At 46.0% G+C, this 20,439-nt stretch overlaps 1 protein-coding gene across 1 annotated transcript in view; it reads left to right on the plus strand.

The window, feature by feature from the left end:
• LOC144752849 (uncharacterized) overlaps positions 1-20,439 on the plus strand; it is a 785,061-nt gene that overhangs the window by 665,195 nt on the left and 99,427 nt on the right. The gene's annotated exons all lie outside the window — the stretch shown is intronic.

Raw genomic sequence — 20,439 nt, forward strand, 5'->3', positions numbered from 1 at the left:
TTCAACCAGAGGTTTAGGCGGCATCGTGCAATGGCCCAAACATAAAAGGAAAACAATCTTCTATGCGATTGTAAAAATTGCTCACATTGTCATCTCAGTTATGAAGAAAGCATAGTGTGACTGAGGCGAGGGAGATTTCTACAAGGGAGATAATCGTATTCACCTTTTCACAACCCCAACCTCCCACTCGTCCCCACACAAGCATATATCTCAGTCAGCCACGCTCCTCTAGGAGGGTGGTGAAGTGGCTTGTGAGTCTGGTGCTCTTCTGGCACTCCTACGACGTCAGGGGCAGCTTCCCCTTCCCTTAGACCAGCTGAGACTGCATCTGTCTGAGAGTCTTCTTCTCCACGCTTTCAGTGTCTCCTGCCTTGCATCTCGCTCTTACGCCAATGGACCGCCCTCTGTCTAATCCTCCGGGGTCTTGAGGACCAAATATCCTGGGGATTGGTTCAACTTGTTGTCCATCATGGCCTTAAAATTGCAGGCGTCCCAGGGGGCCTGTGGAGGGATCAAAAAGCCTTCTCCTGGCATGTATGAAGATGGGAAGGGCAATGAAGTAGAGCCATCTATGTCCTCCTCCTCGTCACAGGCTTAGATCTGTTTCCACAAATCCCTTGGGAATAAGGGTTGTCATGTTCAAGGATGCCAACTGCATTTATAACTCTTGAGGTTTAGGAGGTTAGATGCTCCACTGTGAGCTAGCGAGTTCAATATTTACTCATGATATGGGCAGACTCATCTCAATATTGTTCAATTTTGTGGACCTAATACACAGTTCTACTAAATTCTTAGGAACTGTGCAATAAGAGTAATCTCACATGATACCAACATCTCTGCACATGTCTGCAAATGTATAAGGGCTTCCCTTTTATTAAAAAGAAATAGAAGCCTTTGAAAGTAGTGAAAAGACAGAACTAGAAGAGACATAAATAGGCACTATACAGTAATCACAACAGCACATCTGTTGCCATGGTGCAAAAGTGAAGATTGATTGGAGAAGATTGGTGATGATATTATGATAATTTGAACAGGCATTGTAGAAAACGTGATTTGATGCGTACAAGGTTTCTACCTTAAGAAATGTTCAAATAATGTCTGGTCTCTGGAGTGTCTATTTTTACTGTCACTGGGAATCTATTTCAGATTTGTTTCTTAAACATTGAATGATACAAAAGTAACTGAGTTCCTCTCCCATTTTGCAGAAGCACACATTGTTTGTTTATTTTAATTTGGGTACGGGGAGTAATGTTATATACAATGGCACTCTTGGATGTCTGACACAAAACATCAGACAATGCCTCTTGTACTCACCACCCCTACATCAAAGAATTACCTGTGTGGTAGAATTAAAGCAGACTGTGAATGTTGGATTGGCAGTTCAGGTCAGCCATTCAGTATTATGATACCTTTCTAGGCTTGTTAGGCAGCGGGCACAAACGTCCTGTGTGCTCTGAGATAATGTGCGTTTCAGAACAGAACAAAATCACCGGCATTCCCTAAAAGTGAGAACTTTAGGCATCCATGCACCAGTGGCACAAACCAATGTCTTACCAGCCACTTGAGGAGCAAAATGCTATATTTTGCACAACACTATTGAGGGTGCTTTGACCTGTACGTGTTTCTGTTGTTTGTGGTCCTACTGATGGTGGCTGCAGCAGTAGTTGAAAGGAAACTAGAGGTATGATGGTGATGTGAGAACACTGTTCAGAGTCATGATGTTACCGTAGAACAAATGAGTAAATAACACATTAAGTAGACGATGTTCAAATTTTCAGATAAAACCTCCACACACAGCCTGTGCCAATCAATAGGCTGATTCCATTTGTTCTCACTTATGTCATAACTGGCATGTAGAGGCTCCCTGACCTTTGACCTTAGCTTTATTCTATTTCCAGTACTGTTGTATTTTCTTTTTTTTTAACACATTTTATTTGGTTATTCCGATGAAATTTGGGACGTAGCCCTACAAGTACCTGTAAGAAATAAGAAAAATCATGAGTACTGATGTTTTTAAACAATTGCAATGACTGCGGAACATGCAGGTTACACAACATAACAAAATGCAGACTGTACTAGATTCCAGTAATTGTACAAAGGATACATTCATAGAATGATGGGCTATTACATAGTATGGAATGATTTGGTCAGTGGATGTGTGCATAAGTAGTAATTTCTATCAGGGGTCTGAAGATGGTAGAGGGGGAAGACCTATCCCATGATACGTCGCCCAGCGGGTCCAAATTTTCCTAGGTTTTTGGGGGCAGCCACGGGCCAGAAACACCGCAATCTCTGCACTCATATATCTGTCTAGCTCGGCCTTCCATTTGCGTATAGTCGGGGGGAAGCCCCTTCCACAGCTGGGCAATATCACGCTTGGCGATAGTGAGGACCAAGAAGAGCAGATGTTGTTTGTACTTATTTCACCCTATCTCGTCGGTACTGTTCAAGAGGAAGAGTCGTGGGTCAGGTGGGAGTTCCAAAAAAAATACATTCCTTAGACAATACGATACCTTGCACCAAAGTGGTTGCAACACAGTGCAGCTCCAGACTGTATGCAAAAATGCCCCATCCTCCCTCTCACATCTTAAGCATAACAACCAACTTCCAGAGTCCGGCCTGTGTGTAGTATGCGCGGTGTAAATACTTCAACTGTATAATGAGGTATCGTGTGGACACAGCACCGCCCGAGGGCTGGCAATGGCCTCAGCCCAGTCATCCTCCGTCAAGTCAGAGATATCTTCTTGCCACGCTCTTCTAGTTTTGTCAAGTGTCATCCGTGTATGAGTCATTAATGTTTGATATATTTGCCTGATTTTATATAAGCCCAGATCCCCCATCAGTAGCCGACCCTCAAGAGGGTGAAATTCCGGTAGGGTCTCTAAAGCATGAATCAAGGGGCTCAAGGCATGGCGTATTTGGAGATATGTGTAAAATTGTATCCTATGTAGTTGGGAGTCTACTTATAATTGTTGAAAAGATTTCAATGTAGTGCCCCGCATTACATCCCCCAGGGTGGATGTCCCTACTAACAGCCTTATTCATCAACGGGCCGTTTTGCGAGCCCCTAATAGCGACTCATAGCGAATCGCTATTAAGGACTCGCAAAACGGTATTCATGTAGGAATTGCTAAATAAATAGCGATTCCTACACATTCCTTATTTGCGAGTAGCAAATTGCTAATCGCAAATAAGGAATAACTCCCCATTCATTCCTATGGGCCAAAAGGCCCATAGGAATGAATGGGGAGTATTCCTTATTTGCGATTAGCAATTTGCTACTCGCAAATAAGATAACGATTGAAAGGGTGCCAGGGGTGTCCAAAGGACACCCTGTAGCACCCCTTAAATGTAAATTGAAACAGGTGTTGCGCACACACATGTCCAAAGGACATGTGTGTGTGCAACATGCAACTTAGAAAAATGCTTTTAAAAGCATTTTTCTAAGTTTTTGCTATTTACCGAGAGGTCTGACCTCTCGGTAAATAGCGGCCCGAAATTGCGAATTAGCAATTTAAAAATGGTTTATGAATTGCATTTAAGGAATCTCAAATAGAGATTCCTTAAATGTAATTCCTCGCAATTTAGCGAATTAGCAATTACCGAATTTTGCATTTGGGATGATGAATCCCAAATGCAAACATTGCGCTCGCAATGGGCCAGATTCTCAGAATCTGGCCCTTTGCGAGCGCAATTCGGCTTATTGAATCAGGCTGTAAGTCTCACCCACAGAATCCCCTCAGAACCGCCACCGGACGGAGGTATGCACCATGCACAAAGGAGTTGTCTGGGTTAGGGTCCCGGACCACCCCATCTGTCTGAGCGTATTCCTCCAGAGCTAAATCACCACTCTACTCGCTGGGGGTAAAATATCTAGGTTTCCATTGCTGCGTGTACTAGTGCAAAAGCCAGGTCATTTGGGGAGTTGTACCATCATTCGTTTATTATCAATAGATGAGAGGCCACATAGTATGCTTAGATATCTGCTGCCGCAATACCTCCACAGTATGTGAGCTGTACACAGGTGTGTAGTGCTACCCTTATCGCCCCTCCGTTCCAGAGAAATGTATTGTTTATGGCATTTACTTGTGTGAACCAGGATGGCAGAATTTGGTAAGGGAAGTTTTGTAGTCTGTAGAGAATTCTAGGTAGAGAAACCATCTTAAAGATGGTGGACCCTCCATATAGTGAGAGTGGATGGGGGGACCATATTGTCATTTCGCTATTTAGACTTGTAAGTAGTGGGTTGATATTTTTTGCCCACGAGATGTTAGGGCATGGCGACACAAAGATGCCCATATATTTAAAAACTTGTGTGCAACAGCTGCCTTGTTGAATAGATAGACCCAGCTGAGCAAATCGAATGCTTTGTCTATGTCAGCTACTAGTATAGCTGCCGGGTGTCCCAACTCTGGGCCATCACTATGGCATTATGTACTCTTCGTATGTTGTGGCGTGTAGCCCGATGAGGCATAAAGCACGATTAGTCCGGGAGAATTAAGTCCGACACACATGTTCGTAGGCAATCAGCCTGGACCTTCCCTAATAGTTTAGGTTCAAAGTTGATGTGAGAGATATAGCGGAATGATGAAGGGACCCAGTTTAAGGAATAAGACTATCTCCGCATGAAGCCAATCCCGTCGTAATATACATTGTTCTTGGGCATCATGTATGGCTGCCAGCAAGTGAGGGCCTGATACATGTCATTCAGCCTGAGGAACTCCATAAGGCACATACTGGGTCGGGGACCAGCCCTGGGCGTACAGCATGCAAGACCCCGCTCAGCTCGTCTATGGTAATGGGGGCCACTGGTTGGTCTCGCCTGTGGTCCATGTGGGATATCAATAAGGAATTCTTCCATTTAGGCCTGGGAGAGCTGCTAGTGACACTTGTATAGTGAGGAGAAATGCCATGCTAATTCCCGAGCCACCTGGTCCGGCGATGAGCATAAGACCCCATCAGCATCACGTATGGTAGGGACTGCAGCGGGGGATTTGTCTACTTGGCTTATCCTGTGGAGCATTATACTCGACTTATCACCCCATTGGTATATCCGATGTTACGACGCCTCACAAATCTCTTTGGCTTCACCCATTAGATATCGTTTGTTGCACTTGTAACAAATTGCGCTAGAGAGAGAGGCTGGAGTCCCGGTTGAGTTGCTTCGCCAGGGACGCCTGGCGTGACTCTAGGTCTGCCAGTTGTTCTTGTCGCTCACATTTCTCTTTGGTGTGATAGCTCATTTCTGCTCCACGAATGGCGGGCTTTAGGGCCTCCCATAGGATTCCCTGAGTCGGGGCAGAAGCAGCAATAATGTCTAGATATTTGGATATTGCAGCATGCAGCATGTCTTGATAGTCCGGGTTTCGAAGGTTCCATTAAAACATTCGCCACCTAAAGGGGGGTCTACGGGAACAGGTATGGAATTTAAGAGTAATCGGGAAGTGATCCGAGAGCGCTCTGGGGAGGTGAGTGACCTGTAAAAATCTATGTATAAATATGCGAAGTGTAAATAAATGATCTAATCTGGAATGTAAACCATGTACCGCGGACATAAATGTGTATCTGCATTCTGTGGGGTGGTATTCGTGCCAGATGTCTGCCCAGCCTAAAGTGGACACCAACAAATTCAGTTTAGAAGGACCCCCTGGAGGGTGGGGGTCCGTACTGCACTGTCTATCTACTGGACCCATGGTGTCATTCCAGTCCCCACTCAGGAGGGTTAGGCCCTCCGGCAGTTCCCCTCAAAGCCTGTAAATCCTGTCAACAAAGGTCACCCCTAGTGGAGGGGAAGCATAAATACTACCTATGGTGACATGTTCACCATAAAGTGTACCCGTGACAATAGCAAATCTGCCCCCTGGATCTACCCAACGGTTTGTGTGTTGGAAAGAGACTCTTTGATGTATCAGAATTGCTGCTCCCTGTGACCCCCTGATAGATCCTGAGGGGTATATAAATGGTACCCAAATCTAGCCAGGCATGGGGTTTTAGTACCAAGGAGATGGGTTTATTTTAGGAGTAGAATGTCATCCCCATATCTTTTGGCCTGGCGTAAAACCGCACCCCATTCAGTTTTATTGAGAAGACCCCTGACATTCCAGGAAACCACTGTACGGTCCCCACATGGATGTATAGTCTGTACCATCTTCCCGTATCCATGAAGTCACTGAAAGGATAGCATCAGAATCTAAATAGGAATTCTACATGTAAAATAACAATGAAACTGAGTTCCCTGAGTATGCCCCCACCTACTCCCGATACTGCCAGAAACAAGGAGCATCTGTCGCGGTGTAGAGCACACCAGGCCCCCAACAGGGGAAACCCAACCCACCCACATAACATTAACAAGGGGAGATAGGAATGTCCAGGTCCTGGCCGCCCTAAGGCTGGGGATCCACGCCCGTTCAGAGGACAATGAAGAACAGGCTAGTCCCAGTAAAGAGCAATCCACGGCTAACATGATTTGCCGCTAGATGTATTACTGGATGACTCAGTAGGTGCGTTCTGGACAGGAGGATCGTCTGTCTGAACCGGATCTATGCCGTCTCTTTGATTTGGTCCTACAAGGTCTTTTCCGTTGCGAGCCCCGGGAGAAGTCTGATGCTTGCGGTGGTGGCGTATGCGGCTTGTGGTGAGTGTGTTTGTCTGTCCATGCGAAAACTGCTTCTGGTGTGTCGAAGAAGAATAACTTAGAACTGAATATGTCTCGCATCCTAGCTGGGTATAAAAGCATATATTGCAAATTGAGGTCTCGTAACCTACGCTTCGCTGCCACGAAAGACTGGCATTGCTTTTGGACCAGGCGCGTGTAGTCAGGAAAAATCATTATGGGCCTCAAGTTGTTTTGGAACTTCTCTTTATGTGCCCTGGAAAACTGCAAGATAGCATCTTGGTCTGCATAGTTCAATAACTTTGCGATCACTGGTCTAGGATTCTTGCGCCCGGGGGTGGTTTCTTAGTCAGTGCCCGGTGGGCCCGCTCCACGACAAAACATGTGGATAACAGTTCCTTCGGCATAAGATCTGTGGGCAATAGAGCGGGTCATGGCGGATCCTTCACATCCCTCTGGCAGGCCCACAAAACACAGGTTATTGCGCCGTGCACAGACTTCTGCATCTTCTACTCTAGAGGCTAGTTCCTGCGAGACCACAGTTAGATTATTGACCTTTTTCTGGAGGGTGGTCACCGACTCCTCCACAGTCAATACCCGTGCCTCTGCTTCTGTGATGCGGTCTACTGCTTTTCTAAGATCCTGGTGCAGGAATTGCGCTAATTTTGGCAGACAATTTAACCCTGGCGTCATTGATCGCCGATAGGAGGGCTGCATAGTCTGGTATTGTGCCAGCCCCATCGCCTCCAGTGGCACCTCGACAGTTGTAGAGAAGTAATCCAGGGTGCCCTGCTTGGGGCCAGCTTCACCAGGTTTATCCCTGCCCATAGCGATTGGTGTAGGGGAGTAGAAGCAGGGGTCCTCTGAGAATTCAAGTGCCGGATTCGTGTCCACGCTGGCACGGGGGGTATGGCTCCTTCCAGGAAGAGCTGTAAGGGCAGTACCAAGCTCACAGCGGGGAAGCACCGACAGTGGGTGCTCACGGATTCAGGCAGGTCCTGGGCCACAAGCCGCACGGAGCCTAGCTCAGTAGCTTCCGCAGCCCATGACCACCCGCCATGTTGCCACATAAGGGGACCAGACTCGCCCGGCCGACAGCGCTCCCCACAGGATGTCAAACCTTGGGTCTTCGCGTTGCTGCAGAGGCCCCGGCGGTCGCACACACCCCACCGCCTCAAAAGTGATTACAAAAAAGTAGGGGGGCCTCACTGCGCCCCAGTTGATGAAGGGGTATAACACCCTTCTCTTCCAGTCTCTCAGCCAGTCTCACAAGCTTTGCTATTGGTGGTAAACAACACCGTGCAGGTGGCCTTGCCATCGACACATGCCTCCTCGACTGCCACTTAATCTGCCCCCACAGATTTAGAGTGCGGGGGAAGTGTGGCGGCTGGGACGAGGTTCTAGGCCCCCTCGCCTGCAGGGTCTATATGTAGGCTGCGGCTGTGACCAATATGGAACCCCCGGCCTTGGATGTATGAGGTGCCTTCGCCGGGCAGCACTCAGGGTCTTGGGGGCCACTGGGTCCTCTGAAACAGCCAGGGCACAGCAAGGAATCCCCGGCCGGAGGTCTCCTAGGGCAAACAGCAGCATTCCAGGGGGATGGGTATGCCTCCTCTGCTCGCAGGCCCATCACGGTCTCAGGATGTCGGGTGGAAGGCACTAGATGCCCCAGGGTCCCCCCCAAGCCCGCCAGTCCGCTCACCTCTAGGGCCGGAACCAAGCCCCCGGCTCCATCGCTGCTCCGCGAACGGTGGGCCCAGACGGAGGCTGTCTGCTCAGGTCCTGGCTCCCGTCTCTCCCTCAGCATCCGCATGGTGTGGAGCGCCTGTTCCGGCTCTACGGCAGCCAAACACCAGGAAACAGCACTCACCACACAGCCTGGATCAAATTCTTCAGCAAACCGGCTCCTCTGAACAGGATGAGTGACGGATTAATTTCAGATTACAGCGTGAACGCTCGTCAACCATGTTGGCTGTCCAAGCGACTCCCAAACTACTGTTGTATTTTTGAGCTTTGTGCTCGCCATGGCATTGTTCTGTTTGAAGTACTGTAGTGTTTGTGCTGTGAGATAGCCATGGCATTGATCCATTTACAAAACACACAAAAGTTTAGATAGAGTCGGAGGCCAGGTTTATAAAGACAGACCGGGATATGCGGCCCTGGTGAACATATAAATACAAAATATATCCCAGTGTCTATGAACAAAGAAAAAGAAAGAAGAACGGAAAGGACTCAACAAAGCTCTCGATTCCTACAACCAACATAGAATCTATATGTATGGATTCCCATCACTCACCATGCCTGGTGATTAGCTTCATCATTTGGGTATCCTTTTGTAAAAGTTGACATATTTGCTCCATAGATTTCGGAGCTCTTGAATGTCAAAAAAGTGTATGGGAACTAAATAATAAGTGCAGTGCAAACCCAGTGTAATCAGAAACTAAAATTGATGCGCAGACATACTATGAATTTTAGTGTATGCTGCGATCAATGATTAAAAACAGTGTACAGGATCGGTTTTAACAAATAGCCGTCCTCACAAGTGGTCCACTTGTGAGGACGGCTATTTGTTAAATCCGATCCTGTACAAATATGTCAACTTTTACAAAAGGATACCCAAATGATGAAGCTAATCACCAGGCATGTTGGTTGTAGGAATCGAGAGCTTTGTTGAGTCCTTTCCGTTCTTCTTTCTTTTTCTTTGTTCATAGACACTGGGATATATTTTGTATTTATATTGAACCATTTGCACCACTGTAGCATCTTTGCTCTGTGTTCTAGCCATGGCATTGATCCATTTGCAGCATTGTAGCATCTTTGTGCTATGTGCTAACCATGACCTTGTTCCATTTGTAGCACTCTAGCATATTTGCCCTGTGTACTAGCCATTGCATTGTTCCATTTGTCGCACTGTAGCGTATTTCCCTTGTGTGCTAGCCTTGGCATTGATCCATTTGCAAAACTGTAGCATCTTTGCTCTGTGTGCTAGACACGGCATTATTCCATTTGCATTACTGTAGCATCTTTGGCTGTGTGCTAGCCATGACATTGTAACATTTGCTGTACTGTAGTGCCTTTCTGCTGTGCGCTACCCATGATTGTTCCTTTTGCAGTATTGTAGCATCTTTGTGCTATGGGCTAGCTTACCAGATACAACCAGGAAAAGACCTGCTAAACTAAACCAGAAAAAGTATGCTCTTGCAACACCACAGGGCATGCAATAAAAAATTCCCAATGTTCAATCCAAAAGGCTGATATGATGCCAAACCATGCAAATTACACTATCCCTGTGAGCACCAAATATGCAGCTATTTTTATCTAAAGTGGCACTTAACAGCAAAGCAGCCGAGCAGCGGAGCAGAGTCCCAGGTCCTGTTGGTCTGGTGAGTTGGAGACCTCCTGCGCCCCTGGTTCGAGGAGATGGTAGACGTGAGGAGGTGAAAGATATAATTTGTGGGGAGGAGGTGAAAGACACAATTGGCGATCCGATGCCACACCTGGAGAGCCTGCTGGTCCCCTGAGGGCCGTATTACGGGGACTGTTTACAAGTGGGAGGGAACCCGGGAGGTCTGAGTCACTCTTGCTGCTTGGGCCTTGGAGACGAATCTGAGATTTGTTTAAACACTGCCCCCTTCTGGGAAGGAGCCTCTCCTTTCACAGGGCTCCAGTCAAGGGAGTTTTGACAGGTCACCGCTTTCTTCTTCTTTGTTGTGTATGGTCCCTTCAACTCCAGACCAATGTTAAATATACGATCAGAAAGGCGGGACACTTCACTGTCTAGTATATTGGCTTCAGACAAAATGCACCAGTCACATTTGAGCCACTTTCTGTCCGGTCGTTGTTAGAAAGGTTGGCCTTGGCCCCAGGCACACTTAAACTAAGCCTGTTTGCAATCCTCCTGGCTGTTACTAGGCTCTAGGCTTCTGCTTGGATCGATCAATTCAACTTCCTACCATGGTGCAACCATCTACTCATTTCTCTAATGGCCTGACATAGGTAGGCACTAATACTTCCAAGATTACTTACCCTCCCAACCTCTTGAAGAAGGCAGCTAAAACCTTTAAACACAATATACTTAAACGATACACTGAAACCCTCATCTCTGATACTTACCTATGTGCATCCAAGGGCATAGGGGTGACAGACCTTATCTTCTGCACTTCCAGAAGAGCCCAGTGGAGAAGAATGTTATGGATAAGCTCCTTTCCAAAGCCATTTGTAAAACCTCACACGGTTTCTGCATTAACACAACTCCATCTCGTATCCTCAAAGCGGAACTGACCATCTCCCTCTACAGTAATGGCAACATCCTCATTCAAGCCTCCAACTTGTACTTGAATTGGTATGACAATATTTTAAATAAAATGAAAAATTCACTTAATAACCCTAATACCAATGTAAATTTAGGTCATCGCAATCTCTCCATTCTGGCAACACCTTCCCCCACCTCTCTTTTGTTGATGCACTCTGATACTGACCGCAACACGACTGAGTTTAACTTTCCCAACACCACCCAGAAACTACAGGCTTCTTATCTCCTAATCCCAGTAACCCCAATCTGACTATGTCTACCAACACCAGTAACCCGAATCTGATTGTTTCTCCATCCCTGCACACAACTTTAACCCCCAGCACCCTTCCTCTGAATCCCCTACGCCCGCCCTCCTCCCCTTCCTCTATACCTATTGCAAAGGGTACTACATTAGGGCCTCCCTTTCCCCTGAACTCTCCTAGTCCTACTGCAGCATCCTGCTCTACATCTATGGCACAAAATACTACCAGTGGGCCCCCACTTGTCTCCTCAACCTCCTTCTTAGATCCTTGCCTCCATCTATGCCAATCCCACTCCAACTTTGGAGCCCACAACTGAGCTCAAGCAGAGGTCCCTATCTCCGTGCAAACGCTGTGAGGAGAGGGGGTCTATCCCTGTAAATTATTTGTGCGGGTACCAAACTGTGACAGCCTTAGACGGCTTGAGGATAAACTGGCTGAACTGTAATTAGACCTACTTACTGTAAAGTGTTGTTTAGCATTCTAGGACCCTTGTGTAATTTTCCCAATTATAGGTATAAATCACCTTGTCCTTATATAGGCATAGAAATCATAACCATATTTACACATAGCCCATGCAGTCCAAATACAGGCATGGCAACTTCCACTAGTTCCAAAAAGCCACAACGATTTCTTGGAAAACTCGGCTTCAGCAGTCAGGGACTTCCCCCTTGCTTGAATATTGATTTGTCCAAGAACTCATGGAGTTTTCAAAGAACAGAGATTCTTTGATGACGTTATTATGTCCAACTTTACGTCAAACTCGGCACCTTCAAGGTATAAATATGACCACACTTGCCCTAGCAAACAAACGGTGGTTTGGAGCAGTTCGACTATCTACTTACCCGACGCAGCTCGCAACAGCAAGTGCCGAAGGAAGACAACCCTCCAGCTGATGCACTGAGAAAGACGCTGTCTTTTCTCTTGCCGAGAAATCCAGCTCCTGTGTTTCCAAGCTCTGCTTGTGGGGTGTTGGGAAATCGAGTCCCGAGACAGAGATACCAGACCTCCATTATTCTAAACCAAGGTATGGAGCTGATTAGACCCTAAGAGAAATCTTGGATAGATTCTTGGCAAAGAAACTAAACCTATGCTACACCACACTTACTTCTTCCCTCGTACTAGACTTAGGTTAGGTACATTGGGGTAGGCGTATTTTAGAAGCACCAGTTGAGTACTTTTAGTCTTTATTATTTGTGCATGTATTTTATGGCTTAGAAACTATACCATGCTTTTACAGTATAATTTCATAATACTCTTCTTGCTGTATGCATTATACTTTACACCCATTATTACGATTGTAGCAGTTAATTTCTTTTGCATGAGAAAGAAGACTGTTCAATAAATACTTTTATTGAAAATGCCCGTCTCTCTATTTCTCTGCTCCTCTAATGAAACGAATCATGCCCGATTGACTGAGTAAACTATCTATCTATTGTTTCCACGACTCTGAAGATATGTTTTATCTTGGGGAAACAAAGTTGTCATGTTTATGCGGTTGTCAGAAACGAATCCCTTCTTGTTTATTCGAGAAAGTTTCTAGTGACCTCTGAGCTAGCTGGCACTCACAATTAAGTTTAATATATTCGATAGAGACCTAGTCGACATAAGTCCTACGTCACATCTATAGGATATATTATTCCAATGCGCAGAGCCTATTGGGAATATAGCAACTACACTAAATGGCGCCCAACGTTTGGTAAGGCACTGAATTAACGCTAGATACTAGAGTAACTCAGTCGTGCTTTTCACAGAGACCCCTTTTTCCTGTAAAATGGAGTGGGTGAAAGGATAGAATATCCGCCATAACTGAGTAGGACAAAAAATCCTATGTATTAGTTTTTGGTTTGTTCAACGTTGAAGGATAAAGTGTTCCAAAATATTGTGCACCTTATCTTTGTTTCCTTGAAACTTGCACTGCAAACTTTCATTAAACAATGTCGCTTAACGGCAACAACAAAGAAACCGGTGGAGCTGCAGCAGCCCGACCAGGTTTTGACATTACAGGTTTTAATGAAGACTACGCGGATGCTATAATCATCCCGGAAAATTTAAGGAAAACCATCACTATAAAGCTTATAACAAATGGCCTATCATCAAGAGGTGGTAGGGTAATTTTTGTCTTAGAGACACATGAATATCGACAGACAGAGGTATTCTATTCATGGATTATCTTCCCAAAAACAAATCCATTAACACATGTGTTCCACTTCTACAAGATAGAGGAACCTCCAGCATAATACACTCCTTTTGAGGATATTGAAATTCCATTAACATACCAAGAGCATGTGCTCTGGTTTAAAGGCGCCCTACAACATCAAAATCACATTACCAGGCTCGTTCCACTAGGTAGACCAGGAGCAACATGGCCGGTACTAGCCAGCTATACACCACATCCTGCCATTGAAGGAATGACAGGTCCAGAACTATTAGCTCAGCTAAAACAACTAATAAAAATACATAGACAATTGGTTCAATATGTCATGCGGACTCTAACAGTCCAACCTGCTATAAGGATTCCACAGCACACCCCTTATCAGTGGAACACAAATAAAATAACACCACAGACTATCGGTCTTTAGTAAATTACCTGCAAAACGGGAACAAATTCCATTCTGGTTAGCTCAAAAAATTACTCAAATCGAGGCAGTATTTCCTGATAGTACACCTCATGAGAAACACAGGATTCTAACAATCTGTTTACCAATGGGGATCGCACCACACCTGGAGGACTGTGACATTTGGGGTACAGTCTTTGCTGCAATATCCACAAAAACACATGGTGTTCCGTCTATGGCGGTAATACCAGATGTCCTGAAACAGATTCAAAATGAATATGGGGCAGAGCCTGCTTTGAATCTGGGTATGAAATTACTTAAAGATTTCAATCAGGTCTCAGCTATAATATTAGCTAATATTAAAGGTGAAGCAGCATCCGTGGCGATCCGCCAAAAACTAAAAGAACTTTATGCAACTGAGCAATAAGCATGGGCGGATCTAGCGGATCTCGCGTACGCGAATTTGCGTATTTACGGATTCGCAATCCGCGAGAATACGCGAACTCTCGCGGATTTGTGGATTTCCCCGTTTTTTGTGTTGGCGAGCGTTCGCGCGGATTTTGGGACAATTTCGCAATTGCGAACTTACTTTTCGGCTCGCAACGGCCGCGACTATGTTGTTTCTACGTCTGGTTTATCATCACAGGTTCACAGCACCCTCTGTTTCACCACTGCCACCCTCTGGGACACCCATGCCACCCTCTGGTACATCCTCACTGCCACCCATTAGGTTTGTTTATCACTGTAGTTTATGGGGGTTGAAAAAAGCAAGCACACCTCCCCTACTTCAATTGCCATGAATTAATTTGGGGTTGATTAATGTGTCAGTTATTTTGAAAGTTCCAGTCTGGCTGGCACCTGCTTCCTTCCTTATCTGTAATTTGCTTTCTGTTGCAGTGCAATTTTTTTTCCCAGGACCTTTATGGTCTACTTGTAGCTATTCTATGAGCCTGCTGTTTGGGTCATAGCAGGGTCATAGAATAGTTGCAAACTCTGGAGGGGCCCCTCAGGAAGCACTAGAGTGAATGTTACTAATGTTAAGTTTGAACTTTTGCACCTGCTCATTGCTTTCAGTTTAGCAAAAATCGTTTTTTCTGCAATTTCGCGCGTTTTTTGGGGCGCGAATCCGTGCGAGATCGATTTCGGAAGCCGCGAATGCTTGCGAATACACTAAGTTTTTCTTTGCGACGTGTATGTTCGCGTGATTTTGTGCGTGTTCGCGAGGCGCTTGTAGCTATACGTTTGCCAAGTTACCCTAGCGGTCGTACACGGGCGCGGCCATCTTGTTTGCGTGACGTAATTCCGTTTCCGGCCGCTATGTGTAATCTCGCAAACTGTGCTGCTCGCTAGTACAATTTTGCGCGTGCTCGCGAGGAAAATCTCGCGCGAACTTACCCACGCGGTCGGGAACGGGCGCGGCCATCTTGTTTCTCATTCATTGCTATGGTTCTGGGCATGCTTTCTGTATCCTCTCTGAATCTCTGCCATCCTTTGCTTGTTTGAAGTTTATTTGATCTATTTTACTTATTAATCTATCCCTCTATTTTTCTAGCTCTATATTTTTGTGTTTTCTGCTGCTTTTAGTTACTTTTAAACTACTTTTTTAAACTCTTTTCTTTTCTTCTTCACTATTCTATTTCTTCTTTATCATTTAACTTTATTTCTGCCCAGACCATGGTAAAGGGAGCCGGGAAGCACCCTGAGAAGGGGAAGGGTCCCGCACCCCGTGACCGGCTCCCGTGCGGGCGTTTGAGGGGGGAGCAAGTGGTGCCACGGGAGATCTTTAGCGCGGAGGAGGTGGCCGCACTCATCTTCCACGTCCAGCGCCGCCTCCCCAAGACGATCCTGGGAGGCGGCAAGATCGCAACCGGCTATGGCATCCGGGAGCGCCGGAAGCGGTGGGAGAAGGTGTGCCGGGCCATGTTTAAGCTCTCTGGGGTCCGGCGCACATATAACCAGGCCACCCACCGCTGGACAGATGTCATGGACCGGGAGCGGGACTTGCTGGACGCGCTCGGCGTAGAGGTCCCCGGGCTTGGTGAGTAGTAGTAGCTATTCATCACTACTCTGTTTTATTCGGCTCTGTCATTTGCAAATCTTTGTTCTTTACCAAGAGCAATAATGCTGCCGATTACATTGTAGGTAAATTACATTTCAAAATCTTCTATGCATTTCAGGTGCACTGCTCTCCTTCTCAGCAGCCTTGCTTGCTACTATGCTTATTTGTTTTGTATTTTGTGTTCATTTCATTGGCCTGAGAAATTATGTATGAGTGTAGTGTAAAGATAAGAACTGCGTAATGCTAGACACTAAGGGTCATATTTTCAATTACCGGCGCATCCCTGCAAAGTAGCAGGGGTGCGGCAGTAATTGTGTGCCATGCCACCACCACCCATTGGCCCAAAATGTCACAGAAGCCTTACGCATCTGTGCCGTAAAGGCGGCGCATTGCTGGAGTTGCGTGCCAACGATGGCGCAGCTCCAGCAATGCTCTGGGGTACCCTATCTCCCCAATGCTGCATCAAGCCGTACGTCGGCTTCAAGCGCGCAGGGTTTGAGTCATGCATCATTGTCCTAAAAGTGACTGATTGACATCTTGTAGATTTCCCTCAGCCACTTTTAGGATTCGTTCCTGCGCAGGTACGCCCTCCCTTGCGCCGGAACGCCCCCTGATGGCGCAGGGCTTTACAACGTGATGCATATATACGCCGCACCAACACCATGGCGAGTCTTTTGTTCTGCCGCTGCGTCACAAAAGTCATGCAACAATGGAGGAAAATGAGCCGCAAGGGACTTCTAAATCAGCCCCAACAGACTGAAGTCCAGTCCTTCCTTTAGACACATGGCTATAAGAAGAAATAGTGGCGGTGGTCGGTGGATTGATAGTTTGAGTATTCACTGATCTGCAAGCAGGATGGACTTTGTCTGTCACTTCGCGTGCTGCGGACTGCTGCCTGCCAGGCCTAGGCAAACCTCTTTAGTAGTCTGTTTATTGAGTTACATAGGAACTTTCTAAGTCAACGGTCCGCAAATCAGGCAATACGAATAACGTAGTATACCACATGAGATAGATCCCGTGGAATAGTTGTCTATCTATTTGCTATTTCTCCAAAATATTTTGTTATTGTTCTTTTGAAATGTTTGATTTGGTTGACAAATCTCATCCATGTTTTCTGGTCTTTCTTTCTTTCATGTTGTACATCAGCTCCCCCCAAGGGCAAGAGGACACAGGAGGAGGGTGCTGTTCAGGAGGATGCAGGCCAGGATCGGGCAGGCGAGGGCTCCTTTGCTGGCCCCAGTAAGTTTAAATTTTAATAAAGAGTACCTATTTTTTCCTAGCGTTCCTCATTCGATTTTTTCTAAATCGTCTTTGATCTTCTTGTAGACTGGATATAAATTCTTATCCTGCCTCGAATATGACTCCATGTGGTATTACTAGATTATTCTTATTAGTCTGTCTGTGTAGCTAACTAAGATTGGACATTTGGCAATTCCATTGTACTCCCATTCTATTCAGCAATAGCTCTATGCACTGTCTCCTTACTGACTAGATAGTGTGGCAGAGTCATTTAGCTCCCGAAGTCACCGATGATTGATCCCCAATGATCTTTAGATTATCCTACGCAGGACAAGAGTACGGAGTCACAGTCAAGAAGTGTCAGAGGCACTCATGCTTGCAAAAATTCCAAAACCTTTAGCTCATCCACTCTAGTCTGGAGGACCAAAAACCACAGAGTCTATTTAAGTTTAATAGCTTTATTAAAGGTAAACACATTTATTAAAATCAACTTTGTCATAAAACTATTTAACTGAAAACGAAAAAGTGCTTAGTGCTGACGATTAATTGGACACATTTCTTGTGGTCGAGCCGAGCTCTCACCTGGTTTGAACTTGATCCTGGACTCGTGTTCTTAGAAGTCAAGCTTCTGTCTGTTAGGAGAAAAAGTGGTGCGTGTTAAAAATAAAAAGCAAGCATTCATCAGTTGTGCATAAAAGTGCAGCAAGACAACAGCCTTCCCTGGAAAAAGGGACATTTTTACTTTAGAGTAGACAGCCACAAATTATTACATTGTATTCTGTTTTTTTAACATTTCTTTATGACTCCTAGACCAAATAATATATAGTAGTGAGTGGTGTATTTTAACATTCTTAAATGTACTTTGTAGGTGGAACATCTGGTGGCGGGGCCAGCGCGGAGGTGGCGGTGTTGGGCGAGGACTCGGAGGACTCTGGGGAGGAAGCGGTGCAAGAGCCGGCGGACGGTCCTGTGGGGGTTCCCACGGTGGTGGCGGGAACAGGTAAGCTATATATTCCTTACTTATTGAGATTGAAGACTGCATAGTGTGCTTTCTGCACAGGTGTATTACAAATCAACCAGGTAGTAGCCTCCTCGAAATGTACTCCGACTTAGCTGTGAAGTTTTTGGTGAGAAGAATCCCAATTAGATCTTAGATGAACGTGATGGATGGGATGAACGAAAAGCGAAAGAAGGGTGTAAGTAAGTGGGACGCGAAATTTTATGATGGCTGGCAAAGAAGAACGATATGTGTTTGCTTGGCCCCCGAGGTGGCTGGGAAGGAAAGAATATGGTATGGTGCATGGCTGGGTCAATGATGAAGCAAGGATGGGTGGAAGGACAGCAGCCTGGGTGGGTGAAACAGAAACTGTATGTGTGCGTATACTTAGAATGAATGGATGCCTGCAGCATGGGATTCTCTGACTCTTAGATAGCACATGTGTATCTAGAGAGAGTAGATGGTCGCTGAATGAACTAAGTGTTACCTTGAAGAGCATGTACCACCGCACCCGCACGTCCGTTCCAGTGTAGGGAAGGCAAGGAAAAGAAATTGTAAATGTGTCCAATACTACCATGAATAGTAGCAGTAGTTTGTATTGCAACTGCAAGCACAGCATATATCCGGTTATTACGGTGGACACTCCGTACCTCTCTTAATAACTTTAGTTTAGTTGTAGTACGTCATTCATGTGTGGGTGTATCACTGTTCACTCAATATTAAGCAAAGCACCTAAAGTCATCCCATATGTCATCAAATACGTCCCATGTGAAGTGATAGATAATCAAATTATTTAGCTTCTTCATTTTCCTTTTCTAGTACTCATTTGCACTGTAGGGTGAAAGGTAAATTAATTAAGCAGTAGCCCTTGTAACAGAGTATTCTCAGTGCCACCCGTAATAGAAAAGTAATAGCTTCACCACCTGCATGTACTGGACCGGTACAGTAATGCCAGTGTGTCTCACTCATCATGGTGTGCAACTGTTTTTCTCGGGTGCAAGTTCACTGTGCTGCCATTCTGCCGGCTTGCATAAGATAACGTACCAATTTTCCTAAACAAGAGAGAAGAAGAAGAATAAGACTGGGGTACTGTCATAGTCGACTGTAATGGAAGTCCATAGTGGTCGTAGAATTTGTTCATTAAACTACCACTAATGTTAGAGCAAGGATGCAGAAGTGGGAGGTTACATAGATACTGTCCTCAATAGTTATGTACTGTGCTTTCAATTTGCTACTTGTACTGTGACCCAACTTTCGGCTCATTCACTTTGTGTTATTAATGCTAAGGAGCATTGGTTACAGACTATGTCTTTCTTTCTTCATATAGTTGCTCCTTCCAAATCAACATCAGGGAGGGAGCAGGCTCGAATGGCCCGGCAACGGAGGCTGGATGCCACTGTCGCCGAATATCGGCGGCTGGTGGCCCTGGAGGAGGAGGAGGACACGCAGTCGACCGGTGCAACCACCACAACATCCTCGACTGGGACAGCTGCATCCTCCTCCGTGACCCCACGGGCCGCCAGCATGCGCAGTGCTCCAGCGGTACGGAGCCGGGCTAAGAAAGCCAACCACCACCGCCAAGCAGCAGAAAGACCAGCTGCCCCCCACAGGAGCTGCAAGGCACGCCAGCGCCGCCTAGGAGTCCGAATGTCCTACCTGGAGCAGGAGGTCCTTACGTACAAGAACTTGGTGGAGGGCCTCCGCTTCGACCTTGCCACCCTCCGCAAGGAGTATGATGCCCTGGCCGCAAAATTCACCAGCACCCTCCAGTAGTGGAGTGTCCCTTGCCCTTTTTTTAGAGACTTTTGGGGGGTGGGATTTGGGAGTTGGGTTCTTTTTGGGACTTTTCAAAGACAATCGTTGGGGTTAGGGAGGGTCTTGAGGGAGATTATTTTGTTAGGGCTACATAAATATACTTTTTTGAACTTTATCTGACCATACCTGTTTTTTACTGCTTTTCAGTCTGGTGGGTGGGGGACGGGGGTGTAACAGTAAGTTTGTTTACCTGAACAGTCGTAGGACTTTAGTAGTACTACCGTCAATCTCTCGTCTAGTCCTAATACTCCATTATACTACCTCCCACCAAACGCTTATCTTACCTGTAATTTGTGTTAGAAATTAGGGCTAGGCCCAGGGCTGGCTCCACGTGAAATGGGGATTAACGTTGGCAATCCTGGGCGGGTGAAATTTCCTCATTGCGGTGGTACTAGTGGTGTGACACAGTGGCAGTTGCATGCCTATGGAAAAAAAGAAAACGTTTCCTGGTTTGTCCTTACTGTAGCATTACAACAGTTACGGTACGATCGAGAATATAACAGGTGACAGTACACTAGAACAGTGCCATAATGTAGCCTAACAAATGGTAAAGTATTTGCTTGCAAGTATAACTAGTACTTGCGTTGAATTTATTTGACATTGGCTC

The sequence above is a fragment of the Lissotriton helveticus genome, chromosome 5_1 (genome assembly GCF_964261635.1).
Source record: "Lissotriton helveticus chromosome 5_1, aLisHel1.1, whole genome shotgun sequence".
Taxonomy (NCBI): Eukaryota; Metazoa; Chordata; class Amphibia; order Caudata; family Salamandridae; genus Lissotriton; species Lissotriton helveticus.